The 23,751-nt window shown below is 39.8% G+C and overlaps 1 protein-coding gene across 3 annotated transcripts in view; it reads right to left on the bottom strand.

Moving 5' to 3' along the window:
- NCAM2 (neural cell adhesion molecule 2) overlaps positions 1–23,751 on the bottom strand; it is a 215,440-nt gene that overhangs the window by 124,588 nt on the left and 67,101 nt on the right. The gene's annotated exons all lie outside the window — the stretch shown is intronic.

The following is a 23,751-nucleotide window of genomic DNA, read 5'->3' as shown; positions in this document are numbered from 1 at the left end:
ATTATGGGACCTGGGTGGGGCTGTGGGTTAAACCACAGAGCCTAGGGCTTGCCGATCAGAAGGTCAGCGGTTCGAATCCCTGCGACAGGGTAAGCTTCTGTTGCTCGGTCCCTGCTCCTGCCAACTTAGCTGTTCAAAAGCACGAAGTGCAAGTAGATAAATAGGTACAGCTCCGGTGAGAAGGTAAACGGCATTTCTGTGTGCTGCTCTGGTGCACTAGAAGCGGCTTAGTCATGCTGGCCACTGAACATCCCTTCAGGCCACATAACCCGGAAGCTGTATGCCAGCTCCCTTGGCCAGTAAAGCGAGATGAGCGCCGCAACCCCAGAGTCATCCACAACTGGACCTAATGGTCAGGGGTCCCTTTACCTTTACGGCTGATTATACTTCTATATCTCCTGCCCGAGGGTAGAAGATTAAAGAGGTGCTGGCTGGGGTGTGAATCGTCCCTGAGAATTTTTCTTGCTCTCCTAAAGCAACAAACCCTTGTAATGTCATCTAGTGGGCTCAGGGGACAGCCCATGATAACATGTGCTGTGTTCACCACCCTCTGTAAAGACTTTCTGTCTGTGGCTGTCAAGCCAACGTACCACACTGTGATACAATATGAGAGGACACTTTCTATTGTGGACCAGTAGAAGGAGATCATCAATTGTTGTCTAACATTGTTCTTTCGCAAGACCCTGAGGAAATGGAGTCTCTGTTGGGCCTTCCTAACCACCTGAGTTATATTGTTTTTCCACTAAGGTAAACTTCACTAAGGTAAACTCCCAGGAATTTTAAATAAGACACTCTCTCCACAGCCCTCCCCCCCCCCCCGATATACAATGGGGCTAGTTCCCCTCTCTTCCTCTGAAAGTCCAAGACCCTTTAGTGGTAAAGGGGCAAGAAGCAAAACTGAGACTGATGCCAAGCCCTTTTGAGTTGGGGGTGGAATGAAATCTGAAAGTTCTCCCATCAGTGTGCACTCAATGCTTGACCACCTCTCCATTTTTCTCCTGGATATTTCCAATTCCTGAGTATGACATTGTACTTCCCCAGTCTCTCTAAGAGATCAGCATCATCATGATATGCTTTCAGAAGAAGAATGAAAAGGCAAGTGAAAGTGCATGTAAGACTGGCGAGGTTGATGGAGAAGAGAATCATTTGCATGGTTCTTTTCTAAAATCTTTCCTTCCAGCAGCCTAGAGTGCAGTCATTAAAGCTTCACTAGGGCAATGCCTTCAAATCAACAAGCCTCTTCAGTCTTCCTCTTTCCATGATGTCATTGTAATGATAATTAAAAATGGTCCTATTAACCTTTGCTGGTTCTGGCAAATGTACAGGATACTTAGTTGTATAAGAGCCACTTGTTCCCAATTAAGTTATAATGGACTATCATTAAATACGATAAACATTGATTTGTTGGTATAGTTTTCAGAAACATACAGTTTTTGATATGTACATCCAGACCTTTTGTGTTCTTTAAAATGTCAGAACTCTACCAGTGCCAGAAAATGAGGGGCAAGGCACGCACACACATACGCACACACATTACATAAAATATGAGTCAAAGAAACAGAATGTGCTTCCATTGTACTGGCTGTTAAGATTTGGCAAACAAAAGGAGGGGGAAGCAGCAGAAACAATTATGTCTTGTTTTGAAAACGAGCTCTGAAAATTAACTCAAGAACTATGCACTTTCCTTTTTGAAATGAATATTATATTGCTTTAAAATAATGTGTTCATTTCTTCAAGATTTAATCTCTAAATAACTGCAAAAAATATGATAATGTAGTGATGCAAGCTTAACGTAAGAAAGAGAAAGTTTGCATAATTCATAAACATATTGTATTTCTTAAAACAACTAATGTCTCTTTTATAACCGAAAGTATTAAGTATTTAATACCTTATACTAACAATAATTTTACTGAAATTCTAATGCCAATCTTTTCCTTTCTGGCTTTGGAATATCTTACCCTAACCAAATTCAAATCTTATATGAAATCAACACTTCGTATAAGGTACTTCACTAAACATTTGAACTGTTCACTCAAAATTATATTCTTCTGCACAGTGAACACTATCAAAAACTACCACAAAATTACAGATGGACAAATTTGTCTAGACTAGTGTCACTTTCACATGCGCATTTTAAATTTTTGTTCTCTTTTAGCATTGTATGCATTTTTTTAAAAAAAAATATCATATCAAAAAACCATTTAAAGAGAGAGAGAGAGAGAGAGAGAGAGAGAGAGAGAGTATTACAGATTCTTGACTCAAAATGTATACAGGTAACTCGCAGTTTACATGAAGGTTCAGTTCCTGGGTTCCATGTATAAATGCAAAATTGCGTAAAGCCAGGAACACCTGTAACCTATGCCAATGTTGGGTTTTTCAGTGTCCCTCTCCACTTGAAGAAAGAGATGAGTGGTGAAATCTGAACAATGGCAGTACCAGGTTCACCTGCGGGGGGGGGGGAGCATACCATTGTATATCATATTCAGAAAGAACAAACAAAAACTGCTTGGCTGCCATCAAGGCTTGAAATACACACTGCACACCAATGCATATAACTTAAACACCAGCACTCTGCCACTGCCCCCACAAGTCACTTGAGTACAGGGTGATTTGAAGTGAGGAAATGATGGAAGGGTGTTAAACCTTTTTCCCAACCCACATTACATGATTCCCCAGCTTGTTTTCCATTCTGAACACTAGCTGAAGTTGCTTTACTTGGGGGGGGGGATGGGTGTCACCGGGATTCAATTACATGGATTTGAATGTAATGAGTAGCTATTTCTTACATGTTCTAAGCTACTCTAAATACTTTTGGTAGAAGATCATGATAGAAATAAGAAATGAAACTGAGCAAGGTTCTCAAATTGCTGGAGAAATGAATATCTACATGACTAAGTAAAACCAATTAACATATCTAAGCTAAACTCATTCTCACTTGCTATGAGGAATTATTATTCTTAAGTACTCTAGGGATACTGTTGACTACTGAAGAGTAATGCAGATTTATAATAAGACTTAGGGCTGATTCAGACATACTTGCACATTATGGAACATAAAATCAATTACTCACAGCTGAATGTGAAAATCGAAAAGCAGTATGTTCAAGATTATGTTAGGTAATATGGAAACTCTGTTTTTGAACTGCAAAGGCTGTTTAAATTCATATATTAATTCCTGTGATGTGCATAGAAGGGGAATAAGAATCTACAGGAGGGGACATATCTCAAGAAAACCGAAGCAGGAAAGGAAGGAAGCCGAGGCGTGAGGACACGCAGTGTAAATATAATGACTTAAATTGTTGGTTGTAAAAGATTGCTTTATTTTCTTGTTGTTTGTGTGTGAAAAATAAATAAACAGTGACCCATGCCAAAAAATATATATTCATATATTAATCCAGTGAATTCAATATGCACTCCTCACTAGATTTTGAATACAGATTTGTTGGTACACTACCAGGTTCAATTTTGTCATGAAGGTACTGCAGTTCCATTTGACCAGACAAAATTCCATATCCTTATATCCAGTTCAATCTCATCTGACTTTCTTTGGAGAAATGGGATATTGGGGGCTGAATATAGTGTCAGACTAGAACAGGGGAGACCCAGGATCAAATCCCCAACTAGTCATGAAGCTCTCTAGCCAAGCTCAGCCTAACATGGTAGCTCATTTGATTAGAGTGTGGTGCTGATAATATCAATATTTCAGGTTCAATCCCCATATGGAACAGCTGCATATTCCTGCATTGCAAGGTGTTGGGACTAAATGATCCTCAAGGTCCCTTCCAACTCTACAATTCTATGATTCTATTAAAAAAAAGTGGGGCAAGTACTCTTCCTTCAGCTCTGGAGATGAAAGGTGAACATGACTGTAATAAATAGATAAAATAGAACTTGCACAATCTTGGAAATTTGTGTTGAAAAAAGAACAGAGAAAAAAAAAGAATTATCACTTCACCCTGGTTCTTAGTAGGCACGAGTCCCAGAAGTTCTGTCAGCACAGTGGTGTAATTGACAAGGACTTTTAAAATAGATCTTTCTACAGTGAAGGGTCTTCTCCAGGCTAACTGCAGAAGTGGGTAAAAGACTGTCTTTCATTCTTACTTTTACAGATACTTTCTCAAGCTTAAGCAAGATGTTGTGTGTTGTGGTCACTTCTTAGGTGAAAAGGAAAATGGTTATTAATGATATCCACAAAGCCCAGCCCCCGATTTACCTCAATTTTAGCTATATCACCCCATAGCTTTGTAAAAACAAGCTGGATTCTCTACAATTGGGACTTCTAGATTCCCTATAATTCAAGCATTGATCTAGTCCCCACCATAAAGTTTTCAATGAGAAGAAGGCACACTGTCAAGCTTGAGTTCAATTAAGTCCATCATTCAAAAATGAAACTAATAAGAGCTTCCCCTGCACAACTACAACCATCCATTTTATTTCTCTGCTGAACGAACTTATCTGACTTGCCCCATGTTTTACAGCTGCAGGGGTTAGTTTAACACATAACAGTAAAGATACAAATGAAACTCATAGTTATGGGTTTTGGACCAAAATAGACAGAAATTCATGTTCTGACCTTTGTTCTGACCTTAAAGAACTGACCTGTATCTTCCTTCCACTTCTATTCCTTTTGTGGTCTTTTTTTTTTTTAGTTTTTAAGGCTAAGGGCAGGGTCTCCCTCCCCCCCCCCGCGCTTTTTAATGAAGAAAACTGAGACAATACTTGTCTGAAGAGCAAGATAAACAAACTGGGTGGTTATTTCCGTTATTTCCCCAGGTATTCCTAGCTAACTCATCTGACCTAGCCAGCCAGCCCAACTATGTCTCATCATCCTGCCACTCTTTAATCCCTATCATTATTATTTTCTAAGGGCCTGGCAGGTGCAGCAGTGGTGCCACTTTAGGCATTTGGAAAGTGAAAGTGCAGATATAGCATGCTATAGGAACATCATTACCGGTACATTCCTGCTGGTTTAGACTGAAAGTCTGCCTAGTACAGTGGTACCTCGGGTTACAGATGCTTCAGGTTACAGACTCCACTAACCCAGAAATAGTACCTCAGGTTAAGAACTTTGCTTCAGGATGAGAACAGAAATCGCGCAGCAGCGGCATGGCAGCAGCAGGAGGCCCCATTAGCTAAAGTGGTACTTCAGGTTAAGAACAGTTTCAGGTTAAGAACGGACCTCCAGAACGAATTAAGTTCTTAACCTGAGGTAGGGGCAAACCACATGCTTGCTGTGTAGCAGCATACCAAGAAAAAAAACATTGTGTCATTCTTTGGAAACAGTCCCCACTCTCCAGAGCATTGTCCATGGTGGAGCCACTAATAACCTTATGTTGTATGAATCAACAATTCTGTCCAAATAAGAGTGTGTATGATCAATGAGCAAACAAAGCTAAGCTTGTTGCCTACGCTGAGTTTAATATTTTATGTTTTGTAGGGTTGCCATATGTCCAGAATTTCCTGGACATATATGGGATACTGCTGACTATAGCAGGGGATTTTCACTGTTTGAAATATGGCAACCCTAATGTTTTGCTTACCCTGGTCTTTTCAATAGCAGAACACAAAGCCTCTCTGCTTATCCAGAACACCACTGGTATTGATGAGATATTATATAGCTGGGGTGAAATCTGTTCATAAAATGTCATCAATGAGTCATTTTCAATGTGCTCTGAATTTATCAGGGCCCATTTGGCACTATTGAAATATAAATAAAAACCCCACATGCTCTCTTAGAACTGAGCTTTTTCTTCTAATAGACCATAAAGCTTTCTCCTTCTTGGTATATTTATTATTATTATTATTTTCTGTACTATAAGGTTGCACTTTGTAGTCTTAGATTCCTACACATATTTTCAGATTTAAACCTGGCACTTGCTTGCTATATAAAGGGACCAACACATCGACTCAAAACTTGATTTCACACCATTACTGCAAATAAGTATGCCAATGCAAATGCTTCAGATGATGCCAAGCACAAACACAGCACGCACAAAATGTATACTGCCATTTCAGATATAAACATAAATTACTTTCAGAGCATATCAACTTCCTTCCTGGATCAGAAGAAAGGTCTCAGTAGTCCTGTTGGCAGAGCGAGCCAGTCAGAGACCTCTAGACAGCTCAGCAGCAGAACAGGAAGCCTCTTCCCCCTCATGTTTTCCCCAGCTGCCAATCAGTAATCTAATTAATCTATAATGGCTTACAGTACAGCAAGGAATAGATCTGTCGTCCTTGAAGTTGTCTAGTCCTTTTGGGCAGGGGGAAAAGTCATTTATCCTATATCCTGAATACAATGCCATTGCTACATAAGCAGTGGGGGTAGGGTAGGGATAGCCATCATAAACAGGAAGGATAGGATCAGAGCTCAGCAAAGACATAGAAATGTATTTGCTTCCCAGTTTGCTGTCTTCTACACATTCAGATGGCTGTATGTGTTCTAGTATAAGATTTCCCACCACACACAGAGAGAATCTGTTTGACATGTAGCTAGGCTATTTGTAGATTAATAGTTCTATTTCTTCAAGACACATGCAAAACAAATGAAGTGGCATTGGTCCATAATAGGGGATGCGGGCGGTGAATCAAAACCCATGGTTGGGCAATGCCTTTATTAGGACCAACCAAAATGTCACAGAATAGTGTGCAAGCTTCTTCATTATTTTGTAGTATTTTGGTTGGTCCCAATAAAAGTGTGGGGTTTGGGGACTTAATGTTGGTTTAATTGTTTATCTGCAAAAAAAAATCAAAATATTAAGAACAACAACAACAAATAGACATAGCATGTGATGCAGACATGTGTTGCGTGTTGAAGTCCCCCAAGCCACCCCTAAATAATTCACAATTCACACATAATTTTTGTTTAAGGTTTTTGGCATAATTTTGGCAATAACATTATTAAAATACAAACAAGTGAGTGGTTGCTTAGGCATTGCTTATGACTATCTGTCCCCACACCCAGGGACAGAACTGACTTCTGGATTCCGGCAAAGTTTTCCAGTAAGGGAAAACAATATTGGGGAGAGCATGGAGGCAGGCACCAGACCCTCATCCCCCCCACTCATGCTCCCGGGGGCTTGCGCGGCCCTAAGCCCCATTCAGGGGTACGGACGAAAGAATGGCAAGCCCCTGGATTCTTTTAACGAAATTCCCTTTCCACAGCAGCATTGGAGGGGCAGGCACCGCCAATCCTTACCGCTCCACCAACCAATTTTTTAACCAATGCCTAACCGCAATCCTACAAGTTGTGACGATTTGCTACACAGTAGGCAAAAACCAAATGGCACCAGCCAATCAGCCAAATGGACAAAATTCCTACCAGGCCCCTGCCCCAAAAGCAGACGACCCCATGACAGGCATAGCAAGGTCAACACAATAGCCCTAGATTGCAGCAAAAGAGCCCAGTCAGTGCTGTGTGACTTGATTTTATAACCTTTGGTCTGTCCCCCTAAATGGCAACACCAAAGTTTTCCCAGTAACCCAACTGCCCAGTCACTGCAAATGGTCATCCATACTAACCCGCCCAGCAACAGAGGGGCGGTCTGTCAGACCCCATCACAACACGTGCTCTCTATGAAAGCAAACACGCTATGCATAAACTAAACAGGAAATCGGAAACAAATGTTCATCTTGTTAAGATACTTTCATACAATCTATTCATGTATTGCACTTTATAAAGAGACTGGCCTGATTTTCACCTCACTTTAAAACAGAAATCAGCTGAACTATGGGACTGTGGTTTGCTTTTCTACAAACAAATCACAAGCGGTAACCAAGCTTTGCTTTTGGCTTACTAGTCATGGTTTATTTGAGCCCAGGTTCAGACATGCTAAGCCAAACCATAGCTTAGGTCCTGATAGGACAGCACGCTTCATTAGTATGGGGAAGGAGTGAATCATTCGTTAGTTTAGCTTTATTCACCATCATGCTGCACGTCCACCTCTAAACCTTAGCTAAACATAACTGTGATTTAAAAGGTTGTGTGAACCAAACAATTGCAGCTGTACATGGGTGATTTACACAGTAACAATATTTTAGAAAATTACACAGAAATATATTTTGTCAGTTTGATATGCTGAAATTTGTCAAATATCTATGTAGAAACAGACAGATAAACCTTATCAAAATGTGTCCTCATAGTTTTGTGGAGTATTTTGTAACATACTAAACATGGAAAATACAATTTTTTCAACTTCCCCTTGTGGTGGTGTTCTCAGCAATCTTTATATCATCATCATTTTATTTGTATGTTGCCTTTCCAGTTAAAAACAATGCTCAAGGCAGCTTACAACATGACAAGATTTACATAATTATAAAAGTCATATTCAATAAATAAACCACATAAAAAAAAAAACCACAGCCAAATGGAAAACAATTTCCACATAAATAAAAACCTAAAACTAAGAATACAGCATTAATATTACAGTTTAAAATGACATAGGTAAAAAATATGAGCAATTTTAAAAGAAGACAAACAGAACACAAACAAAACAGAGCGCTTCCTGCCCTAGGCCAGGTGGTGAGTGGCAGGACTGGGGCCAGGGGAAAGATTATATGCTAGTAAACCCAGGTTGCAGTTAAGCATGAATGTTACATAGCTACAACTACCAATTTTGAGCTATCTAGTCACACTTCAGTTCTTTTACAACTTCTTAGCAGCTCTTTCCCTGGCATACAAGGGAGTGCATGAAATCTTCTGTAGTAGTTGAATTCAAAAGGCAGTTGTTCTTGAATTCTTTGGCTGCTGTATGCTATGGGTATGGGATTCATATTGGTTTTCAAGTGCAATGTTTCCCAAAGATAATAAAATGCCTTTCGGAAGCCGAGTCAGTTTCCTCCTATGTTATCACAGTAGTCTATGCAGATAAAACTAACATTTCACTATAGGATGCAAGGAAGTAAGAGTAAATAACATCCATGTCCTATCAGCAGTTATACAACAGGAGTACCTCACACTGAACTTAGTAGGCCTTAATCTACTGCGCCACTTGGACTTGCTAATCGGAGGTTGGGGGTTCGAATCCCTGTGACGGGTTGAGCTCCCGTTGCTCGGTCCCTGCTTCTGCCAACCTGGCAGTTCGAAAACACACTGTGCAAGTAGATAAATAGGTACCGCTCTGGCGGGAAGGTCAACGGCATTTCCATGTGCTGCTCTGGCTTCACCAGAAGAGGCTTAGTCATGCTGGCCACATGACCCAGAAAAACTGTCTGCGGAAGCGGATAAACCCCGGCTCCCTCAGCCTGTAAAGTGAGATGACCGCTGCAACCCCAGAGTCGTTCGCAACTGGACTTAACTGTCAGGGGTACCTTTACCTAACCCAAAGTAAACATGCAGACTCCTAGGGGTTGAGCGTCTTTGCGCGTGCACGCCATGTGTTTGAAGGAGCCCCCATGGAATGACTGGGAAAATGTCAAAGAACTGCCAAAAAACTGAGCATCTTTAAGAGACTCCCTTGCAAGTCTCTTATATATAGTAAGACCTTGTGGGTAAAAATGAGAATTGTGTAAAGAAAAACAACCATAATAAACAAGTTGAAATGAGTGAGTTTAGTAGTTGGTTGTTTTATTTTGTTTTATGTTGTAAGTTGTTTCAGGTGCATTCTAGATAATGTAACATTTGTAAATAAATGCATAAAGACTCGAAATCCTTATGTTTTCAAAATTATCAAGAGTTTCCTTTTTCAGCTTTACAAAAATAGTTCAGGATGGAATAATTTGGATTTAATTTAACATTGAAAGCGGTAACATGATCTTATTCAAAAGTTTATTTTTACATTCTATGAGCATTAGGAACAGCTTATTTTTACAAAGGTCTTTTCAGAATCCAATGATTTGCTACATTCCATTTTCAAGAAGAAGCTATTCAAAATTAGATGAAGCCAATGTGTTCCCTTGACTGAATTTAGATTTATTAATCTGAGCTCTGGTTCAGACCACTGAAATTTGTTTGAAGTGCAAATTAAAATGTCCTGCAGTTTCCCCCCTATTTTATACATTATTAAACTGATTCAAGGTTATAATTCTTGTCCAGTATTATGTACAATGCTTTCCATTTTTTTATGCATTTGAAAGGCACACCTTAGAAAACACTGTACAGCAGCTATGTTTAATTAACTTCAAAGGGACCCATTATGATACACTGTGCTATTGTTAGCAACTTGGGAAAGCAAGTTAATAGTAGAAACACCCAATAAATTGTTCAGATGGAATCATTTCATAATTCCTAAGCATATGGATTTTTCATTAATAAATGGAAGTCTCTTTTTTGAGGAATTGGTTGATTATTACTGAAAATATTATTTGTCATCAATGGTTTCTTTCAAACAGTGTAGGGGAGAACTACAAATGGATAGTTCCAATATCAAAATTAGTGCTTAAGTATGCAAATTACATCCCAGCAGGAGTCTGCTGAACATTACATTAACAGGATGTTTTTCATTCATTTTCACCTGGATCTTTTTCAAGCCAGAAGGAAGAAATATGGCTGATTGCTAATATAAGCTTTGTAGCAGTTTAGGGCTATAAAGTAGCTCCACATTGTGAGTGGGACTCTACTAAAGACACACACACACACACACACACACACACACAGTGATTCGATAAAAAATATTAAGGGAAATGATGCTCAGCTGGCTGGAGTCCTGTCAACCACCATCATGCCTTCAGCCAGTTCTGCCAAGGCTGTAGAGCTTCAAAGGCAGATAAAGACTATTGGTCTGCCTGCTATCAGTGTTTCCTACTGATAACCAAGGCTGCAGAGGTGGGGAACCACCAACTCATAGGCTTAGTTAGACCCAGAACAGGTCCCATTTTGGCCCACAGGGCCATTTTCCACGAAGCATGTATTTAGAGATGAACAAAGCTATTTCCAGTCTCTGTTGAAGAAACCTAAGTTCCAGTCTGCACATGAGTGATAGATATGGATCAGAATACTTCATACAGTAATTAGCAAAGATCAAATTCCTCAAGCATCACTTTATACATGAGAGAAATGCAAGGCCATACCTCCTTTGGTCATGCAGATTTAGATTCCCCAGGACGATTCCCTTAAGAGACCTTGGTTTGTCACATCAAGGCCTTATCCAAGCTCAGCAGCCAATACACCAGTCATACACCTGGTCACAGTAAAGGCCTACATCATGCTGATGTGGGCCTGTGATTGCCACCTAGTCCCACTAACGTTCTCCCAATATGCAGGATGGTTGGTGATACTGATCAGCAACTAGGATCTCCGGTGCACAGATCCATCCCCTATGCCATTCCAAACTCTTTCCCCATCTTCAATAAAGTCATGGTTATTTTTAACTCACTTTTGTCTACATGTAGGTGTTGTGCCTGTACAGCACCCTGTTTCACATTGGAAGCATAAAGAACTTCATTACTGAACAATGAGGCTTTATCTCAGGAAAAATAACATCGACTTCCACAGCATTCTTCTTGTCCCAACACAAGTCTTTTCAGGCCAGCCTCTAGAAAGGTTATCTGGAAATGTCTTAAATATTGCCAAACTTTCTACCAAGTCTCTATGGGACTTGGAAATCTCATTGCATCCTGCTTAGTTTTCCATGTTACTAGCCAGTTGCCCTTTAGGAATTTCAAATTTCAAATCCTACTGCAAAGATAGATTGCTGATTCTGACCACATATTTCCTTCCCAGCACATGATGGACTATAAATTTAATTACTGCCCGAATTCCTTTGTGACTATTGCAATATTTCCTTTTTGCTGTATGACAAAGTGTTTTAATGTAATAATGCAATACCCTTTCAACAATACAATGGTATGATCCTTGTACATTTTTTTTAAAAAAAACCTTAATACCTGCCCTTTTGTTTTATCATGGCTAAAAAGTGTATTAGCATCTTTAACTGCCAGAAAATCTGATCCAAATCAATGGAGCATTTGGGGCTGTACCATACCATTTCCTACTATATCAAACAACACATATTAGCTTTAGCCTTTTATATACCATGTCCTTCAACACAGATTTTTTTTAAAGAAAGAGTAGATTAAAATTGAGACTTTTAATTTTGGAAAAGTTTCACTATACTCAATTTTTCACCAGTTCTCCCCGTTGCCTATAGGACTGCTGAGCTAAGCACCTGCCTTTAAAGTAGTTATGTATTTTAATATCAAAGACAGATAATATGTCCTAATGTAACTTCTCTCATTACCATAATTCTAAAATGAATTTAACAACAACTAGAAAACACAGTGGGTAACCATGTTCACATAGTTACTCAATATGTATCAGTCTGGATGACCTTAGAGGGGAAACGTATATTCAATTCTATTGCATGCAACAGCATTGCTCACCAACTTGTGGACAAAATCAGTCTGACATGCATAGGGCTAGTTTGGATATAACCATAACCATAATTTAGTGCTATGGGAACGAGCCTCCTTGAGCCTTGTGTGCAATCTCGCCTTCTTCATCATGGTGATGAGGAACAGAATGATGTCTGTTTTCTGGTTTAAATTAACAATAGTTACATGCAATCTGTGGTCAGTGTGAACTACATGATTTATTAAAGCAAGCCAAAGACAAATTACGGTTTCTGATCTGGGCTTGGTTCAATAAGCGATAGTATAAGCTAACTGTTGTTCCTATTTTGGTGTCCACATCAGGACACAGTGTGCCTCCCCACTGTAGTGTACATATTTTGCTGAAGAAACAGCAATTTTGTTTGCTGTATGAACTGTTGAGCTGTCTTTTACATACCACATTAGAGTCTAGAATCAAAAAATGTATCAGAATTCTGAAACATATTTATTTTTTTGACAAAATGCACATGAATTATCAATGGATTGAGTTATAGAATATTAGATTTATGGCTGACACAAGAAGGTATTCCTTTTAACTTTGCCAGTGTAGCAATAAAAAACACTGGATATTGATGAAAGACTGCAGCATATCAGGCTTTGTTCTTTAAAAAAATAAATGTTAATTTTTTTATTTAAGAGATATATTTCACAATGCCCATTTTTCATTTTAATGATGACCTTGTAGAAGGGAAAGTTATGTTTGTATTTTGTTTCAAATCCACAAGTTGTTTTTTCGTAAACTCACCAGTGGTTTGACACTACCCCAGTGACACACTCTTCCATTGTCTCTCGAGACAGATAGATTCCAACATTTTTTGTTTTTTAAAGAAGCCTTTGTTTATTATTTATTCGGAACTATAAGCCTCATACCCAGCACTGCTTGGTAATTCTAAGAAACCAAAAAATCAGTGCAGTTTTGAAAAATTCAGCCTTCCATCTTGATTTAAAAGATAGACAAAATCCTGCTTCTTGATTTGGTTATAATTTTAAGGTGTCCAAATGCATAGCGAACAGATAATACACTTTCCAAAATATATAGTAGATAACATGAAAAGGTACAGGTCACTATAATAAGTAGAGCAATTTTCTCTTCTCAGTGCCACAAGTGCTACTACACTAATATGACACTGCTATACCTTTGGGCTTCATTCAAACAAAATTCAGTACTTAAATCATATCAATTTCAATAGGACAGAGCTAATTGAATGCTCAACTCTCTGTCTGAAATCAGCAGCAAAGGGAGAGGATTCAAATTAGAGTCACTATCTGCTCTGCTGAGAAGTCTTGTCCACTTCCCTGTGGGGTGGGCTTGTGGACAGACCGAGTGGCCTCTCACACGCAGCGGGGAGATCCCTTGGCTGCGTCATGGACTCCAGCCAGCAAATCTGGGTGGCCGTGGGGCATGGTTTGGCTAATTTAAGCTGCTGCACAGCCGAGGGATCTCCCTTGTTTGTCCAGGTCTTGACACGCAAGACCACTACATCAGGCTTCTTTTCCTCAGTGGCAGCAAACATTCCACTAGGCTGCAGCAGAGGAAATTATGAGAAGCAAGTCCACATTCAGAATTGCTGAAGGAACCTCCTTTCATCAAAGCCCTTTGTTGTGTCTTTAGTTTGTAAACCTGAGTGCAGGGAATGCATTTTTACTGATCTCGGTAAGCTGCCCTGGGATGCTTTATTTGGTGAAGAGCAAAGTTCAGTTCTTAAAATAAATTTTAAAATACAAAAAGAAAAAGAAAAAACAAGGACACTTAAAAGTGCTTAATGTTGCTTGGAGTGTGCCCTTTGCAATGTTATAAGAAAAGAAAATGGTCAGTGTCTGTTCAAGGAAACCTATTACTCATTGTAAAGATGTTCCTAGGACCTGGACTTTTCAGGACAGCTGGCAGGCACAGCTACTGTGGCAAGAAAATGATGGCTGAAGGTAAAGGAAGAGATGTGTGTCCTTCCCTCCCACTGAACCACTGAAAGTGTTTGAATTTTGTCAACTTCCTGATGCTCCAGAGCAACCCAATTTGGTGAACCAAGTAAGAGACCTACACCCCATAGGCTGCAACCTAGGATACTTTCTCAGTGCTGCAAGGCATTGTGTTGTCAGTCCCCACCATGCTAATCCAGATCCTACTCTTAACATGAGGGAACCTGTGGGCTTCACTGGATTCCTGGCACAAATGGGTAGCTAATTTAGTTTTTGTTTTGTTTTCTGTAAAAATACTCATTTAAAAGGGCATTATGAACCTTGTCTTTTAAACTGATGCAATTTGTATCTGCCTCTGTGTTTCTTCTACTTTTTTCTGTAGCAACAATTTAGGAGACTGACCTGGGTGAGATGCATCTGAACCTAACTAACATTGCAGCTAAAACAAAGGAACAGAAAGCAACTCATTTAAGGATGCATGCTATGAACAAACTCTTCCCTGTTAGTGGACCAGAAAGGAAATGATGCAAGCTGCAGTGATTAAGAAATGTTTGATTTACCAGGCTTGGATTTCCAAATAAAGCATCCATTTTGTCAGTCTCTTCCCCTACTTCCCTATTTTGTCCTTGCTATGTTGGTAAATATACTGGAAGTTCTCAATAAAATGCTTCAAGTTTGTAACCTGGAAAAACACACACTCAAACCCAAGCCACCAGAATTTTAAGGTTTCAGCCAATGTTGTGATAATTTTTTGTGTAAAAAGAGGGGTCTTCTGCTTGTAAAGGAGATGTGACTGCTTAACTCAAAGGTTTTCAACCTTTCTGAGTCCACGGTTCCCTTGACTAAATGCATTCTTTATTTGGCTCCCTTGTGGGGCTTAGGAGCCAAGTTATGTCACCCCTTGCCTGCAGAGCTGGCAGCCCCTCACCCCTTTTCAAACACCCTCCCAAGTGGAGTAGTCACTCAGTCTCTTCTCCTCTCCTCTTTCCTTGGGAACCATCCAGGCAGCAGCTGCCACCGCTGCCTCTGGTCCCTGAGCATCCTCACTCCACCCCACAGGAGCCTGGGAAGAGGATGCTCCCAGCCTTAGCAGCCTGATGGGAGACTGCCCAAAGGTGAATGTGAGGCCACCATCTTATTCACATTGGGAAGCAGCAGTGGTAGTAGTGGGTGCTGCCAGGCCTGCATGGCAAAAAGGCTCCCCTTTGGCACCAGGCACTCAGCTACCAGGCAGGCACTGCAAACAGTAAGCACAAGAAAGGCCAGCACAGCCTCTGCCTGCCTGCCTGCCCAGCCTCCCACTTGTCTGTCCATTCCCAACAGCAAAGACTGGCGGACTGTCTGGCTGGGCTCCCTCATGCACTTGCTTGCTTACTCTAACACCGCCTAAGTTCCTGGCAACCAGCACCATTTGCCTGGAGAGTTATAGCCAGGACTGCTGCAACAAAAGACACACAAGCCTTTGGGAGGAAAAGATGCAAAAGGGCATCAGAGAAGCGAGGGAATGAAAGAGGGACAGAGGCCAGATTTGCCTGCAGCACCCCTGACCATCCTTCAATGCAACCCAAGGTGTCACGGCACACTGGTTGAAAACCCCTGGCTTAACCCATTGAATAGCACACAGAAAACTATTTTGATGGGTCAGATGAAAGGTATTCTTGCAAAAAAAAAAAAAAAAGGAAAAAAAAGACAGCAAGCCAAGCATATGATAGTATATGGACCTACATGATAGAGAGAAAAGCAGAAAGATAAAAGGGTAGAGGGACTCTTTTCCCCTCTCACCTTTTTATACATTTGGAGAGGGAGGGGGAAATGCATCCTGCTATGAAGAAAATAGAACACATTTGAGAGCAGAGGTTAGTTGGTTCTGACAAATCACAGAGTAGATGAAGCTGCTATGTTGCAAAGACAAGAGAAGCCCACTGTTTCAAGAAGTAACTTGGGAACAAAGACTAGCACAAATTTTTTTAACTATGAAGAACTGCTGGGAATATTGTAGAAAATACAATGCAGTGTGTGAGATAACAGTACAAGCCAACTGTTTTTTTAGAACATAGTTTTATAGAATCGTAGAATTGTAGTGTTGGGAGAAAACCCACGGGTCATCTAGTTCAATCACTTGCAATGCAGGAATCACAGCTAAAGAATCCCTGACAGATTCCAGCCTCTGTTTAGATACCTCAAATGGAGAATTTATCACCTTCTGAAGGCATTGATATAAACTAGTCATTCAAGAGGGCATTGATATATATACTAGTTATTTGCTGTTACATAAACCATGAAGCCCTGTCCATGGGTACTTTGGTACTGGACCCCCATAGACTATGTACTACCGGCAGGATCTGGATTTGGGTTACAGTGTATATTAGTCTTCAAAACATGACTTTGTTTTAATGCGCTGCAAGCATGAGCATAATGGCTTTGAGTCCTTTAAGACTTTCACTTTGCACATTTGGGGTTGATGAAACTTGGACAATACTCTGTTATTAACTCTTTTTATCAATAAATACAGATATAAGAATGAAAACATTTACTGAATGCATAACATGCACATAAGGTGAAATTATTCCAAATATTGTCATTAACAAAATGGAACTAGGGAAGTACCTAAAATATATCAGTTGAGCCCACTCCTTCAGACATGGATATTTCTCATATCCTTTCGCAAGTAAAAATGTTTCATTCAGAAGCAGGTGCCAACGGACAATTAAAAGTTCAATGCATTGCTAACCATGGAAATAAAATTAGAAATATTTGCAAACAGAAGCAGCTTTACCACATTCAACTCCAGTTTTAAGATTTGAACCACATTATTATTACAACCCTGGTAGATGAAGGGAACGCAGTGGATGTAGCCTACCTTGATTTCAGCAAGGCATTTGACAAGGTGCCCCATGATATTCTTGTAAAGAAGCTGGTAAAATGCGGACTTGACTATGCTACCACTCAGTGGATTTGTAACTGGCTGAATGACCGAACCCAAAGGGTGCTCATCAATGGTTCCTCTTCATCCTGGAGAAGACGGACTAGTGGGGTGCCACAGGGTTCTGTCTTGGGCCCGGTCTTATTCAACATCTTTATCAACGACTTGGATGATGGACTCAAGGGCATCCTGATCAAATTTGCAGATGACACCAAACTGGGAGGGGTGGCTAACACCCCAGAGGACAGGATCACACTTCAAAACGACCTTGACAGATTAGAGAACTGGGCCAAAACAAACAAGATGAATTTTAACAGGGAGAAATGTAAAGTATTGCACTTGGGCACAAAAAATATGAGAGGCACAAATACAAGATGGGTGACACCTGGCTTAAACAAACAAGATGAATTTTAACAGGGAGAAATGTAAAGTATTGCACTTGGGCAAAAAAAATATGAGAGGCACAAATACAAGATGGGTGACACCTGGCTTGAGAGCAGTACATGTGAAAAGGATCTAGGGGTCTTGGTTGACCACAAACTTGACATGAGCCAACAGTGTGATGCAGCAGCTAAAAAAGCCAATGCAATTCTGGGCTGCATCAATAGGAGTATAGCATCTAGATCAAGGGAAGTAATAGTGACACTGTATTCTGTTCTGGTCAGACCTCACCTGGAGTACTGTGTCCAGTTCTGGGCACCACAGTTCAAGAAGGACACTGACAAACTAGAACGTGTCCAGAGGAGGGCAACCAAAATGGTCAAAGGCCTGGAAACGATGCCTTATGAGGAACGGCTGGAGAAGAGGAGGTTAAGGGGTGATATGATAGCCATGTTCAAATATATAAAAGGATGTCACATAGAGGAGGGAGAAAGGTTGTTTTCTGCTGCTCCAGAGAAGTGGACACGGAGCAATGGATCCAAACTACAAGAAAGAAGATTCCACCTAAACATTAGGAAGAACTTCCTGACAGTAAGAGCTGTTCAACAGTGGAATTTGCTGCCAAGGAGTGTGGTGGAGTCTCCTTCTTTGGAGGTCTTTAAGCAGAGGCTTGACAACCATATGTCAGGAGTGCTCTGATGGTGTTTCCTGCTTGGCAGGGGGTTGGACTCGATGGCCCTTGTGGTCTCTTCCAACTCTATGATTCTATGATTCTATGATTATTTCATACAAATGATCTATTAATGAACCGAACATTTAAAAATAAGAAAGCTCCGGAAGAAATCTGATAAAAGGCTTTAACATGTGACACAATGGAAAACATCAATTGTGTCCATAGTTATCAATCTGACCTTTACTGATACAGAAGATCCTTCATATTTCATGGCATTTCTCTGAGCTAATTATTTCATAAATTGAAATATCAATCATAGAGACTCTCCAGAAGATAGATGAATATAAAGAGACATGTGGCATAATCATCTGTAACAGTATTAAAACGGCAATTATCTGTCTAGTGGTGAAATAAATAAAAACATTTCATACCTTCTGTAATTCTTGTTTTGTTTGCTAATTTTTGAAATGTAAATACCCAACATAAAATAGCAGGCTACATCTGTCACGAGAACAAACAGCAGGAATGAGAAGAACAGCTTGATAGGAATATGTTCCACAGTAAAATGTCAATTATATACCTTAAATGTATTGATGTATGTGCACTACAGCCTCATTTTAAACACATATTAAAGAAAATGGCACCTACATGTTTCAGAGAAAAAGAGGTGCATATACTAACAGAGATATATGCATAGAATAATAGAATTGCATTTGAAGTGACCATGAGGGTCATCTAGTCCAACCCCTTGCAATGCAGGAAGACTTTGCCCAATGTGGGGCTTGAACCCATGACCCTGATATTAATGATCTCATGCATATGCACACAGTAAAGGTAAAGGTAAAGGGAACCCTGACCATTAAGTCCAGTCACAGACGACTCTGGGGTTGCGGCGCCCATCTCGCTTTACTGGCCGAGGGAGCTGGCGTACAGCTTCCGGGTCATGTGGCCAGCATGACTAAGCTGCTTCTGGCGAACCAGAGCAGCGCACAGAAACGCCGTTTACCTTCCCGCTGGAGCAGTACCTATTTATCTACTTGCACTTTGACATGCTTTCGAACTACTAGGTTGGCAGGAGCTGGGACCGAGCAACGGGAGCTCACCCCATCACGGGGATTCGAACCTCCGATCTTCTGATCAGCAAGCCCTAGGTTTAGACCACAGCGCCACCCATGTCCCAATAAACCACCACAATTTAGAAGGGGTTGGGTTTTATTATTCTCAATTCTCCTTATTTTTACAATTATTTTTGAGCTGTTTCTGAATCTGGTTTGCCACCTAATAAATATACTCTGTCCTTTATATCAGAGTTGGGGAAACTTTGGCCTTCCAGATATCACTGGACTTCAACTTCCATCATTCCTGCCCTTTAGCCATGCTGGATGGAACTGATGGGTGTTGGAGTACTGTATCTACATATCCACAAGTTCCCCATTCTTGCTTTAGACTGTCATCAAAACACTGTATCAATAATTATTGTTAGGGGCATTTAAATTATGTGTTGTATCATGTTGAATAGGTAATTTGGAGAAATTTGTTATTTGTTTACTGCAGAAAATAGGAGGAGGAAAATGCTAGAGCTAACCTCACTGAATTAATGTTTCATAGGATGGCAGCAATTTTAGATCCGTTTACTGATGTTTCATTGTTCATTCCAGATGTCTAGAAGGTTTCTGATTTAAAAATGCTTATTTTCAAATATCTTCATAACTGGATCAGGGTACAGTTTTTGGATGTTGCTTCTGCTGCTAGGGAGGATGTTAGGCAAAAAGCAAAGTACTTGTGGGTTGCAGGAATCCACACACCGAGACTGAGTGTGAATCTATTTGTTTAAATCTACATATGCACTCCTAAATTCATACGCTTACATAAGACGCTAACAGATTGGTGTACCAAGCATGTACATGTGTGCACACAAGTGCATGGACACACAGACAAACAAACAAACAAACAAACACACTGTAACATTATTTTTTAATGGTTTACAACACAAAACTTCCAAAGGGACTTATTTCACATATTTTGCACTGAAAATACATTTGAAAACCAATGTTTCAGCTTGTATCAAATAAATTTTACTATTAAAAAATCAAACCATAATAGAAGATGCTTAGAATGCTTGGCTATGAAAGGTGATTGAGATCCTCTTTAAAGAAGATATGTGTGGTTTTAGTATTGGAAAAATATATTGTAATGTGCCCCAGATGGTTTAAAAAAAACCCACAGTAACCTTTTATAGCATTATTCAGGCCTTGTTTATTTATTCAAAATATCCTGCCTTTCTGCCTGACAACAAGCGTCCAAGACATGTTCAGAATAAGTGAAAATAATACATAATAACACAGTAATAAAATCCTTTTGAGGGGGAAATTATAGCAAAACTCTCTCCTTGACCTTAGATGTTTCAGATGCTGTTGGCAGTGTTCTTCTTTCAACTTACGTCCTATATATTCCCTTACGGTATACACAAATCTTCATGCACACACACATTTTAGTCTATACATGCCTATTGCGGACTGCAACATGGTAAGCTTAGTGCATCCAATTAAAAGGAGCTGCCTGCATGTATAAAATAGCTATCATAGCCAGAGCAAATATTTGATAGAAATCTGAAAGCTACATTTGTAGCCATCATGTGAAAAATAGGATTGTGCAGAACCACCACAACACAGGCAAAAATCCAGTTTTATTTCAAAACCATGTTTCTCCCCCAGAGGAATGACATTTACTTAATACTATTTTTTTCACATACTTTCTTGGCAAAATAAGCACCCATTAGAAACCCATTCCAGAATAATTGCATTTTCTAGCTTGATAATGATGCACTTTCACAACGTCATGCATCACTTAAGCTGAATACAAAATAAAAGTGACTTAATGCAATGAATAGTGTTGCATACAAAGAAATCTGTGCCATTTGATTTCCCAGAAAAAGTAAAACACAAAGCACAATCAGGCTTAGATTTGATGCTCTTGAATCTTAAAAGAACTTAAGGTGGAACTATATATATTTGACGGATCCTTAATTATGTCTGTGCTGAATAGTGCTTACAGAAAGTAAGGCTTAACTGATTTCCCTCTTAGTTGTCCATGACATTACTTAAAACAAGACTGGGGAGAGCAGTAGAATACACTTACCAGTACCTCATAAATTCAACATTGCATGTCAAACATTGAGCATATAGGCAAGTAAAGTATTCCTTGTTATGAATAGGTTTCAGTGACAATAAAGCTCAGAAATACTAAAGAAGCTAGCCATAGTTAGGCATGGTCACCCACCTAATTGTAATCATATGTCCACACTATGTACCTGACAGACAGAGGGAGGGAGGGAGGAGGAGGTTGTGAGAAGAGGAGAAATGATTAAATAGTAACCAGAAATCTCTCTTCTCGTACTCTGCCCCACAGAAGAGCCTAGAAATTAGCATGTACATCCAGCTAGGAAGGGCTCTGTAACCCAGACATCATGGCAAGGAGGAATGGCCCCATGGTGTGGAATAGACAAATCTTATATTCTGTTTGTCTGTCTCTCCAGTGCAGCATATTGGTTTGTTCCTGTGTGCTGTTCCTCTGGAAAAGGAACTGCTGCGGACTGGACCCAATCCACCCAATCAAACCACCAAGTAAGAGAGAGCGAGTTGAAAGAGGTGAAAGCTGCCCTTTCATTCAGGTCTTAAACCTATTTGCCCAAGTTCAGGGAATAAGTCATTCTAGATCACATATAACAGTATGGGGGACCTAGCTCTTTAATGGAACCTTTTTTCTTCCTAGGCTACCAGGGATTAGGCTGGTGTTGGTCTGCTGAGCTGCGTCAAAAAAGAAGGATATTAAAACGATACACAGAAATATATTGTTGTTTTACATTGTTTTTAATGCTGAATTTAAATTGTTGTAACCTTCCTTAGGACCTTAGTTAATTAATTATAGAGATAGAGGAATCTATGCCTGCATTCTAAGTGAGAAAATGTAGGAAGAGGGGGAAATGTGCACGAGTGTGCCAGTTCTTCCACCTACCTTGCCACACTTAATGTGTTTCATGGTGACTGTCTGCAGGGTTTCAAACCTCAAATTGTAAACATATTTATCAGCTACAAAAGATTTTTATTCTCAGGTTAATGTGAAAGCCAAAGGACATGCTAAACTTTTAGGCTTCTTTCTGTTGGTGGTGCAGTCTACTGACCTGCCAGAGAGATATTAGTAGGTCATTGTAAACTTGTGGGGGTGGTTGGCATAGGTCTGGTTTTGAACATTGTTTATCGTATGTCAGGTAGGCTAGAGTCACTGAGTGACTCTTTATGATGATTAAGAAGGTGAACCCAGGTTTCCCCAGCCAAAGGAAACTGTTTCCCCAGCTAACATAACAATCATTACAGCACCTTTTGTCAGTTCACAATTCTGTCAGATGATCCTAATAAAATGGTATTATGCTATGCATTATGCTCTTTCGGATAGGTAAGGTAGGGTAGGGGGAGAGGGAGATAGAGGTGGATTCTCATTGAGAGTGTAATATGATTTCTCTTTGGCGATATTATGGGGCTGTCATGGTGAGCTCCTTAACTTCAGAATTTACCACTGCACCCAGTACCTTCTGTACAAAAATGTAGTCCATCTTGGACATATATATCTAAAGGAAATTAATATCAGCTGGGATGTTCTGGTGCTAAATGCATAATTGCTGAAGGGCGTTGTGTTTATAATTCATTGAAAATCAATACAAAAATTGTATTTAGAAAAACCAACTAACTTAGGTCTGAACAATTTCTGACCATCATACTCAAATGCAGTTCACTAGTCACATACCTGGACAACCACTAGATAGACCAGGCAGGAAGGAAAAGAACAAGAGGTCTTTCAAGCCGCTGGTGGCATTGGCCACACGTCTTCTCAAATGAGTTTGATTTGGTTGATCAATGCTGAGCAAAGTAGAATGCATATGTGTGTGTAGCATAAGAATAGGGCAAGGTTGTTTATTGAATCAGCTCTGATTTAGAATGTGTTTCAGGGTTTCGAACTGCATAATAACTATTCATGAGCCACAGTTGTTAAAAAGCAATAAGAATAAAATGGATTCTCTGCTATCATTTAATATTTGTGATGCTTCATAAGACTATGAGATTATGTATTAGTAATCAATCATAATTAATTTTCTACATCCCCCTCTCCCTCCACAAAAACATACAAATATATTTTCAGCAGCAGTATTAATTAAGCAATATTTCTTTCCCTATCACCAGCTTTCAAATCAATTAATTCAGAACTGCTTCATTCATTATTCTATCAGTAGTTCATCCTGCTAAAATTATTAATAGAGTCCATATTCATTCTTCTCCCCCCCACATTAAAGAGACCCCCCCCGACACTATTATTACAATCTCAAGTGTTAAGAAAGCAAACAGATGATCTGCTGTGCACTTCACTGCTGTAATATGAATGTCTAGCAAACAGATAAGAAACCATGGAAAATGACGACAACATATTACATAAGGCCAGACTTCACTTTACCTAAGACACATGTGCCAATGAAGTCAAACAGT

This window comes from Podarcis erhardii (assembly GCF_964252035.2).
Source record: "Podarcis erhardii genome assembly, chromosome: 4".
In the NCBI taxonomy this organism is placed as follows: domain Eukaryota; kingdom Metazoa; phylum Chordata; class Lepidosauria; order Squamata; family Lacertidae; genus Podarcis; species Podarcis erhardii.
This window is presented reverse-complemented; position numbering and strand designations above follow the sequence as displayed.